Here is a 5,528-nt window from a genome sequence, read left to right as displayed (position 1 = left end):
AGAAGGTTTTTCTGGTCCCTTCCCCATTTATTTTTCATTCTTATTTTGTAACACAAGCCTGGGCTGCCTCCTTTGGATCTGGGATCTGTCTGGATTTACTTTGGATTTGGTATCTGATTTTCAGATTGTTTAGGCAAATACCACTACTTCCTTCACTTGATTTTGTCTGTCCTTCTGATCTTTTGGTTTTGACCCACCTGTCTCTGTTCACAGTGGGCAGATGGTTACTGCTTTAACAGAGCTAGTGTAACTAGTGACCTCCCTAGTTGATAATGCTTGGGCATGTGTAATGGTGTTTTACAAGAGGCATCGTAGTACAATGTTTGGATTCAAAACAGTTAAGGACTACTTCTACCACAGGAGCTTTAAGATCTCTAGCATCATCACAACATGGAGATTGTTTCTGCTGGACCAAAAGAGGGCAGAGAAGAAACCCTTATTTTTGCCTTGAGTGTTCAGATATATAGAAGACATGCAAGCTTGCTCACAGGTAAGAACCACTGGTAACATTCACTGTGGCCAAAAAGAAAGAAGCAGATATCCCAGGGCAGGTCAAACTGGAGATGAGAAGTGCACTGAGGAGGATATAGACCTGTCCAGCCCAGAGCTTGTTACCTTAGTGTGCCATTCTCAACCGATCCTGTGACATCTTAGCAAAGTGTTTCCTTCCTGCCAGAATGAAGACAACCTCATCACCCACTCTCAGGATCCGGTTGCCTCTGGGACTTCTCATGACCAGTTGCCCTCTCTTCTGTGTCTTCAACCCCTTGCTTTGTGTTGATCTCCTTCCCATCAGCTCTTAACACATCCCAGTCTCTTCCATTTTAAAAAGCTTTATATCACTTGCAGAATAATCTTTGCATTCTGAGAGTAGTGCCCTTTATCTGTAGTTAGACCACTGACCAGAGCCTATAAGAATGACCTTGCCCTGGTGTCTGCCAAAAAACTGCTCATGACTTGAATGACCAATTGCAACATCAATAATTTGAAAATGTTTGAGGCTGTAATACAATGCTAGAACCCACAGCCCATATGCCTCTAATCTTGTTTGCCTTGATTCCCTGCTTGCTTTGGTCACCCTCAGAAGTCCAAGCCTCTGCAGACATTCATTACCACCTGAAATCTCCTTTATGTTCTCTTTATACCCTTAATCTGTCCCAATCTGCAGCCTTCCCTTCCATTCCTGTCACTGCTCTGTGACTGGCCATCTCCCCTCCATCTTAGTCAGCTCAAGATGATATAATGAAGTACCATAGATTGAGTGTTTAAACAATAGACATTTATGTCTCACAGTTCTGGAGGCTGGGGAATCCAAGATCAAGGTGCTGATATATTCTGTTCCTAGTGAGAGTTTTCTTCCTGGCTTGTGGACAGCTGCCTTCTCACTGTGTCCTCACATAGAAGAGAGAATGAGCTCCAGTCCCTTCCTCCTCTTAGAAAGGTACCAATTCCATCGTGGGGGACCCCACTCTCATAGCCTCACCTAAACCTAATCACCCCCCAAAGTTTCCACCTCCAAATACCATCTCATTGGGGATTAGGACTTCAACATGAATTTTGGAGGGACACGAACATTCCGTTCCTGGCCCCCCACCCCTAATTCATTCCTTCTCCCATAAAAAATACATTAATTCCATCCTGACATCTCCCCCCCACCAATCTTAACTTATTCCAGCGTTAACTCTAGAGTATAAAGTCCAAAGTCTAAATATTATCTAAATCAGAATGTGTGAGACCCAAGGTACAATTCATCCTGAGGCAAAGTTCTCTCCAGCTGTGAGCCTGTGAAACCAGGTAAGTCATGTACTTCCCAAATACAATGGTAGGACAGTCATGGGATAGACATTCCCATTTCAAAAAGGAGAAATAGGGAAGAAGGAAGGGGTGATGGGTCCTAAGCAAGTAAATATCATTAGATCTAAAGGCTCAAGATACTCTTTGTTTCAGTGCTCTGCTTTCTGGACCCAGTGGGCAGAGGTCCTCCAGCCTCTGTTGCTCTGTTGAGCAAGGGTCATATCCCCAAGGTTCCAGGTGATCGCCATCTTGCCAGTTGAAATTGAGGCAATGGCCCTCTTCTCTGAAACTGAGGAGGCAGCTCTGATGGTGTCTGAATTGCCTTTGGGGTCATTATTCCCTTGTCTTGAAGGGAATTCATTCATACTGGAATGGTCATGGATCTATAGGAGCTAAGAAATCTGACAGCCTTCTTCCAATTTGTTCCATATCCTTCTCCACCATCAAATCTTTTTTTTTTTTTTACCATTCTTTCAACTAATGGCTTCTACCAGATGTCTAGCAGGTCACTGAGGAAATTGCTTCCCCTAGAGCCCTATATCGGAGGCACTGTTTTTCTCTCTCGTGCACCACATGCTTCTGAGCCACATGGTGGGGCAGGTGTTCTCTTAATTCTAATCACCACTTCTGGATCATTGGCCTCTTTTCCTTCCTTCCTGTCTTTCTTCCTCTCTCCCTTCCTTCCTTCCTTCCTTTCTTCTTTCCTTCCTTCCTTTCTCTCTCTCCCACTTTCTCCCTCTCTCATTCTCCCTGCAAAACTCCATGCTCACACTGTTAGATTCTACCATGGTATCCGAGTCCCAGCAAGGAAACAGCACACTCAAAGTAGGAACATTCAAAGAAGGCTTTAAAAAGGGAGCATTCAGAAAAATACAAACAGGGTGTAGAGAAACCACGCAGAGTAGTGGCAGGAACCTGGAGCTAAAAACAGAGGTCACCTCAAAGGAGGAAAGAAGGAGTTATTATCAAAACCCAGAATGGGAGACTTGTAGGATTGGCTGCGTTGAGCGATTGGTGACCTTCAGCCAAGGGACAGTCAGCCTGATCCAACCTGGGGAATAAATATTCAGGCCTCCCTGCCTCTAATCTCCTGAGAGGCTCTCCAGTGGTCGAACCAGAAACCAGAGGGCAAAGGATCCCCTTGAAGTATTGCATCTGGGAGTATCTGGGGCACAGAACAAGTGCAAGGTTGACCTGATGGGCTGATGGTCTCCAGCCAGTGTAATCGTTCTCCTCTCTCCCTCTTTGTTTTATACTGATCTCCTGGCCTCTCTCCTTCATTCACTGAGAGCTTCTTCACTAGAGCTTTCTGCTTCTTCCTGACTCATATCATCCTTCCCAGTGACTTGGACATCCTGGGACATGTCCCATCGGGCATGCTGGCCTCTCAGTTCCTTGACCAATATTTCTCCAATCATCCTTTCCTTCCCTCCCCTGCCAACCTTCCACTCCCACAGTCCAACCGGGAACTTGTCATTGGGAGAAACTGTACTGACATTGAAATCCTCAATTTATCCCAATTCTGCAACCACCTCCCTTCCTAACAGCTCATGGACTCAAATAATCTTACTGTAAAAATTCTTATCAATTAATTATCTCCAGTTAATCTACCCCAATACTTTCTGACTATCTAACACCCCCTTCCTGTTTTCACAATCTTCCTTGTGCAACTCAGAGCCCATGGCTTATCATTATTATTCCTCTCTTGCAATCTCCTTAACCTTCTTTTTGCTCCTTGTGTCATTTCTGCCTGGTAAAATCCCAGTCTGTGATGACTCAACCATCCAACCACAAGTTCTGTGCTTACATACAGACAGATGCTCATTGCAGGAGGAAAGAGATGCAGTCAGGCCAACTGGTTTCCTTTTAAAGAAATCATACAAAATTCCAAGGGGACACTTGACTCTGACAGACAACTAACCTGGACTTGTCTTATAAAGCTTTCTCACGTTTTGAGTTAACTGTTTTGTTCCTTTTCTTTTCTCCATAAATTTCTCATTCCCCCTTCTTATACTTTCATCCCCACTCTTAACTTGGATTCATATTTCCCTTAAACATCAAAATCATTAGCTAGAAATTTCTCCATCTTTTCACTTCCAAGTCCAGAAACACTCCGATCCTTCATCTGGGCTCTGCATCCCATTGCTTTTAGCTCTCTCATATGTTTTTTTTTTTTAATATATATTTTTTAGATTTATTTGTTTATTTTAGGGGGGAGAGAGAGAGCAAGCAAGCAGGTAGAGGGCAGAGGGGGAGAGAGAGAGAGAGAGAGAGAGAGAGAGAATCCTTAAGCAGACTCCAGGCTGAGCACGCAGCCCCAAGTGGGGCTTGATCCCAGGACCCTGAGATCATGTCCTGAGCCTAAATCAAGAGTTGTCCACTCAATCGAATGAGCCACCCAGGCGCCCCTCTCTCATATCCTTTGATTCTTGGATTCTCATACTCACCCTCCAGCTTTGTTTGTTTCTTACTCTTTGAAGTGGACCATCCCACAGGAATATTACCCTCTGAGGGTACTAGAGTCACGCTTCTGACTTTCCCTTTCCTCCCACTCTCACTTATTTCTCTACCTCCTTTCCTTTATTTTGGCTCCCTACGGGCCACTCTATCATTTTCTTCTCCCTAATTGGCAGCTTTTCCTCACGCTCCTTCCCTGGAATCTCCTGCAAGGAAGTGAGGCTATAAAAGCCAGGAGAGTAGTTACTTTTGGAGGGAGAGAGCTGTGATTGGTATCAGACACACTGGGGGCTACTGGGAGCTGCTAGGGTTCTTTTTCTTGATCTGTGGAGTACAAGAGTCTGTACTTCATAATAATTCACAAAGCTATGCCAATTAAGTAACATTAAAAACTTATTCATACAAAGTTACTCATTATTTTCTCTTTTTATCCTTTTAATGTCTGCAAGATCTGTGGTGATAGCCCTTTCTTCATTTCTAACATTGTATGGGTGCATGGGTGTGTGTGTGCGTCTCCTTTTATTTTGGGGGATCACAGTTTATCAGGTTTGTCAGTTTTTCAAAGCTTTGTTGATCTTTTTTAGTTTACAATTATTTTTCTTAGTTTATTTTTTATATTCCATCTTACTGATTTCATTTCATAGCCCCCCAGGTTATCTGGGCAATTTGCTATTCTTTTACTGAATTTCTGTGATTGACTCTTAGCTCATTAAAATTTCAGCCTTTCTTCTTTTCCAATATAAACATTTTAGGTTATAAATTTCCTTCCATTTTTCATTACCATGAGTTGAATATATATTTTTTAAAGATGTATTTCTTTTATTTTTTAATTTTTTAAAAGATTTTATTTATTTATTTGACAGAGAGAGACACAGCGAGAGAGGGAACACAAGCAGGGGGAGTGGGAGAGGGAGAAGCAGGCTTCCTCCTGAGCAGGGAGCCCGATGCGGGCTCGATCCCCTGGAATCATGACCTGAGACGAAGGCAGATGCTTAATGACTGAGCCACCCAGGCACCCGATGTATTCATTTTAGAGAGAGAGTGTGTGCATGGAGGGAGAGGGGAGGGGCAGAGAGGGAGTGAGAGAATTTTGAGCAGATGTCCTACTGAACTGAGTGTGGAGCCAGAGGTGAGGCTCCATCCCACACCCCGAGATCATGATCTGAGCCAAAATCAAGAGTCCCACAGTCAACCAACTGAGCCACCCAGGTGCCCCACTAGTTGAATATTTTTTTTTTTAAAGATTTTATTTATTTATTTGACAGAGAGAGACACAG

This window comes from Leptonychotes weddellii, chromosome 3 (genome assembly GCF_054177405.1).
Source record: "Leptonychotes weddellii isolate Sample4059 chromosome 3, ASM5417740v2, whole genome shotgun sequence".
Lineage (NCBI taxonomy): Eukaryota > Metazoa > Chordata > Mammalia > Carnivora > Phocidae > Leptonychotes > Leptonychotes weddellii.
Note: the sequence above shows the minus strand (reverse complement) of the source record.